This window comes from Mytilus galloprovincialis, chromosome 13 (assembly GCF_965363235.1).
Source record: "Mytilus galloprovincialis chromosome 13, xbMytGall1.hap1.1, whole genome shotgun sequence".
NCBI classification, from domain to species: Eukaryota; Metazoa; Mollusca; class Bivalvia; order Mytilida; family Mytilidae; genus Mytilus; species Mytilus galloprovincialis.
The window spans coordinates 2,493,036-2,498,911 of NC_134850.1; the positions used below are offsets into that span (position 1 = coordinate 2,493,036).

Consider the following 5,876-nt stretch of genomic DNA (forward strand, 5'->3'; position numbering starts at 1 on the left):
TTTATTTTTTATTTTTATTTTTTTTATTTTTGCACCCCCTGTCAGATTTGCAGTCGGTTACTTAGGGTCCTGTACCCCAAAATGATTTAATCCCTTTAAAGAAGCTTTAATTGAATAATCCTCCCAGTGCTGACATTTTTTTAAACCTTAATTGTAGCACATTTGTGCTGGGAGCAGTCATTTTGATTGTTTGGGCATAGTAAAATACGGATCTTGATCGGACCGGAAATTATATTTTCCGAACCGGAAACGTTTTTTTTTCCGGATTTGAATAAAAAGATCTAGGGTCGGGGGTTTGAGTCAGGGTCGGTCGGGAAACAGGAAACAGACATATATTTTTTTTTTGCCTTAACAGAAAAAAGTTTAGAACTTTAAAAACTAAATTTTTTAATTGAATAAAATGTTCTTAATTTTTTGGAGAGTGAAATAGGAGAAACACAATTATTTATTTTGGCCTAAACTGAAATTATCCTTAATCACTTATCCATGAAATGTCAGGGTCAGGTCAGCTCAACCTGATAGACCAGTAGACCTTGCAAGATACTCATATCTCTCGTATGAATTGCTTTACATTGTCATTTCGGGGCCTTTTATAGCCGACTATGCAGTATGGGCTTTGTTCATTGTTGAAGGCTGTACACAGTACAGTGACCTACATGTATAGTTGTTAATTTGTGTGTCATTTTGGTCTCTTGTGGAGAGTTGTCTCATCATGCTTATTGGCAATCATACCAGTGTAACCACATCTTCTTTTTTTTATATCATACATGTATATTCAAAAAATTTATCCAATTACAAAATGTACATGTACTTGTATAAGAGAGTATCTCACTGTTATAAAAACAGTTTTTTTTACAAGTAGTCACTAAACAATGAAATGAGGTCAGGTGCAATGGACATATAATGACAGGTTGAAACTTCATAACATATTAGCTATCTGAATACCGACAAGATATTAGAAGCATCCAGCTCTTTTAGCTTTTAAAATGTAAACATGGTAAAGCTTTATAAAAAAGTTTACGTCATCAGCCCAAGATTGTAATACCTATGTCCTGCATACAATCAACTTTAAATGACTTTTGTGGAAGGCAAGACAATAAAATGATACTTTGAAGTACATGTATTGTTTAATATTTTTGACTAGTATAAAATGCCAGTTTCAGAATGAACATTAATTTAGATGATAGATTATATTTATATACTGTATGTACATTCAGATCGCGACTCTTAAATAAGTACAGCAAGCAGTCATTTGACATCAACCAACGTCCATGCAAGGGCTGAAAATGCAGTCAAGGTCATTAAAAACTTCCGTCATCATGACACTTACCAATAGTGACCGACCACGACAGACCCTCATGGGTAGTCAAGGTTGTGTAACACCCCCTGGTGGTACATATAGCTAACAATAGGAATGCAAGCATTAACTTCTATAAATTTCACACAAACCAGATATTCTCAATATCCAAATTCATATAAATTTATTATCCAAGGTATTCATGAATTCAGATATGATGCACTATTGATATTCACTGAAACTGATTTTTTTATTAATCCAATTTGCTATTTTTGAATAACTATCCAAGGTATTTCATAGAATTCAAATATGATGCACTATGATATTAATATTCCCAGAAAACTTTGAATTCTCTTACTTCCAAATTATTATTTCAATTTCAAATAAATTAATTATCGAAGGTATTCACTGTCATCAAATAATGTAGTCTTTCTTTCAAATTGTAAGTTTGCTCTTTGTACAATGCAGAATTTTGTTCTTGTCCAATTTGATATGAAATCCCAACAACATCATGGCATATTGCTGTAAGCCCTATTTGTTATTTCCAACAACAATAAGTCCATTAGTCCACTGTTTCACAATTTACAGCTACAGGTATGCGAGATACTTAGTGTCACCTATACATGCTATATGTATTTCCTTTTTTTGCCAGCTTCATAATCTGGCTGGGAATCATGCTCAAACCAATGTGAATTCTACAAACGAAAAAACATAAATTTAAGAATAAAGTATTGAAACTTATCTAATATTGTATAATTATCATGATTATAATTACTTAATAATTCTTTAAATTTATATAGAAGATATACTCATGTATAAATACTAGAGATCATAATTTTCTTGACAACAAAGTTCTATGATGTACACAAATGAATTTATGAGACTTATACAATTGAATTTATATGTCCTGTATGAGAAGAAGAATAAAACCCCTTTTTGGGGTTCTATTTCAAAAAAATATGTTCTCTCTTTCTACATTAATGTTTTCTTAAGTGTGTCATTTCATTGAAGGGTTATAATTACTGTCTAATTGAGGCTAGCACTATACAAGATTGTTTTAATCAATTTTTTAAAGCCAGACAAAGTTATTTCACTGTAAAACATAACAGGTGATTTCTTTGGATCATTTTAATAGGAAATAAATACTACAAAGATGACCAAAAAAAAAAATGCACTGTTGACTGTCATTTTGTGTCATGAATGAATAAACCTTTTTTTTTTATGTAAATCATGAAATGTAGAATCTTTGTTCAAAGGTTAACCCTTTCTTTAATTTAAACATTTTTAGCAACCTAAAAAAGCTAGTATTTCCTTCTTATGATAAGCAGTAAACTTTGAGTTTAATTTGACATCTTAAATGTTACCCAGTATACTTTTTACTAATTACAGCTTGTATTAAATAATGCTTTGTAGTTTATTTAACCAGACAACATATTTTCTTTATTTTATATTAGTTATTTACCCATTTTTATGTTGATAAATCAATACTTGGCTGCATGACTTAGACATGTTAGATAAACTTTTAAAACTTTTAATATAATATCCAAAATAAAAGATTATATCCTGTTGTTTCATATTTTTCATAATTTTAAATTACTTTCAATTATAAATTTATCCACAATTTGAAAAGGACATTTAAAATTTATTAATATCATTATATAAAATCATCTTCAATACCTATGACATTTTAATTTTCATCCCTCAAGGCAATAAACTCATGAAACTGTTGTGTCTTAATCTGTTTATTACAGATAACATGTATATAAGAAGTCCTGATAATTAACTTTTCAGTGTTAACATCCTGATTATTACCTTTTCTAATATCACATTTACATGGTCATGAATTCAGGCTCAGTAAATATATTTTTAAAATTATTTATTTTGAAGTTAAATTAAACATGTAAAACATGTTTAGTATGTTTTAAACCAAATTGATCTGAGCATGGAAGTAATATTTAAATATTACTTCCATGTGAGACATACCATGTAGTTAATTAAGTTAATTTTTGTAATTCAATATCTATAAAATTCATAAAATGCTTAAGTTTAGGCCATGTTTACATAACATAATTTGCTTACAGATAGATTTTTTGTATCCTCCCACATATATGACGTACTGAATGTTTCAACATATGAAATTAAATATAAATAAAATATTTTAGTAATTTGGAAAAGGCAAAATACATGTATCTGAAATCAGATGTGATTATACATGATGAAAGGAGATGTGGAATATACATGTATATATCAATGATACAGCAACCAAACAATGAAGTAGTCAAAGCACAATTTAACACATGTAGAAAAATATGACTGTTGAATGGAAAGTCCTTTAACAGTGGAATAAATTAAAAGACACTTGAAATATTTTTAAAAGGAGATGATTGGTATATATATATATATGCAAAAGAGACAGCAGCCCCAAGACCAAAACAAGTTAAAAGGCATAATTGAATTTTGACTAACCATGCTAACCGGGCAAATATTATATAAAAAGTTAAACTGACAGAGTTCACATGACAATAAAAAGTTAAGGCCACACTGATTTGATTAATAGTTCTTTTGATTGATAATATAAGACATGCTTTATAATTATAAAATATATTCATGACTCAGACATTATTTTAAAAATATACTCAAACATGCTAGTTTCACATTTTACACATAAATATTTACTTTGTCATAATATTCAACTTGAATTTTCTCAATTTAAAAAAAATCCAGTTAGAAATATTTCAAGCAAATTTAGGATGAGTCATGCAGTTTTCAATACATTAACATACAAGTCAGGACAGGAGCCTGTAATTCAGTGGTTGTCGTTCGTTAATGTGTTACATATTTGTTTTTCCTTCATTTTTTTTATATAAGTAAGTAAGTAGTAAGTAAATTATTTATTATAGTGACATGTGTAAATATGTACAGATTATAAATATACAATATATGATAAATATTAATACACCCGGCCCAATGGACCTATAAGTCACCTCAAATGAAATTAAGTAATTTTAAAACAGTATATCACGTTCTTCAAAATAACAAATTATTCATGAAATTATCTTTTTGTTGACGAAAATTAACCTTTAATTAATTTTAAAATAAAAATAAATAGATATTCAGCTATTTGTAAACAAAATTTCGTCTATTAGAATATATAATAAATATATAAATAAGGCTGTTAGTTTTCTCGTTTGAATTGTTTTTCTTTGTCTTATCAGGGCCTTTTATAGCTGACTATGCGGTATGGACTTTGCTCATTGTTGAAGGCCATATGGTGACCTATAGTTGTTAATGGCTGTGTCATTTTGGTCTCTTGTGGACAGTTGTCTCATTGGCAATCATACTACATCTTATTTTTTATAAATATAGGTTTTGTAGTATAAGGCCATCCGGCAAAATTAAAACCATGTGAATGCCCCACATCATCATGTAGGGTTTAACACAGTAAGACGATGAACACGAGTGGATCCAGCCATTTAAAAAAAGGGGGTCCCAACCCAGGATAAAGGGGGGGGGTGTGTGGTCAAACTTAATGTACCCTTTCAAATGCAATTGATCTTCTAGTCCAAGTAATTATGACGTCTTGTGTCGAAGTAAGGCGTCAAAGAAAAACATTATCATAGCCTTTCACGACGTCATAATTATTTGGACTATTGATCTTCCAAAAAAAGGGGGGTTACAATCCCGGGAACAATTTTTTACAAGCCCAAATTCTTACTTTGCCTTTGAACATGCTACTATATATATATATATAGAAAGATGTGTAATATGCACGAGTGAGGTGATATAGAGAAACCGATATAGAACGTCGATTCATACCTGAAGCATGAGGGTAGGCACGAAATGTGCACATTTTCGCTTCAAAATCGTGGATCCATGATTATTCTGATAGACATGCTTTAAAATATTGTTCATTTCTACTCACCGATTGAAATTTCCAGGTCATCTGTTATATTGTATGTAGTTTCCCTTCTACATATCTACCATGGCATGTCTACGATTTTTTGTAAAGTTTGCAGACCCGCTATTTCTGCCGACAAGGGTACAATAACGTCAAATCGTTTACGGGTGAAGAATATGATTTCCGTTTTAAATTACACTTGACAGATTTGATTTATTATCGTCGGGAAATGTCCCTAATGGATAGCAATTAAAAGTAATCAGCTTTATTATTCTGTATGATATATGTAACTTAGTCATACTCTTTTAAATTTACTTCAGGTACCCCGACGTAGCAATTTGAAATTAAGACAATAATTGAATTAAATCAATCTTCTGCAATAATATTTTAATTCTATTTTTAAACGAAGGCTTTTGGTATAAAACAAGTTATAAAAGACTCTTGAATAAACTGAATAAAAAATAAAGATAAACCGTCAAACGAACAAGTCCGCCACAAATGAACAGACATAATTATAATGCCATTAACGGAATACGACAAAAGACATAGAACGATCGCAAAATAATTTAAAAAAAAACCCAACAACAACATAAGATGAGGGATCATATAAATTATGGGTAATTTCACAACTGTATCACCAATACGTGACACCTAAATAAAATACATTTATCCATTTATCCT

At 29.9% G+C, this 5,876-nt stretch overlaps 1 long non-coding RNA gene across 1 annotated transcript; it reads right to left on the reverse strand.

Moving 5' to 3' along the window:
- Positions 1-1,108: 1,108 nt before the first annotated feature.
- On the reverse strand, positions 1,109-5,368 carry LOC143056855 (uncharacterized). Its single transcript, XR_012972543.1, has 2 exons — positions 5,220-5,368; positions 1,109-1,992 (listed from the first exon to the last, which is right to left on the reverse strand). It is a non-coding gene; the product is annotated as an uncharacterized LOC143056855 (long non-coding RNA).
- Positions 5,369-5,876: the final 508 nt, after the last annotated feature.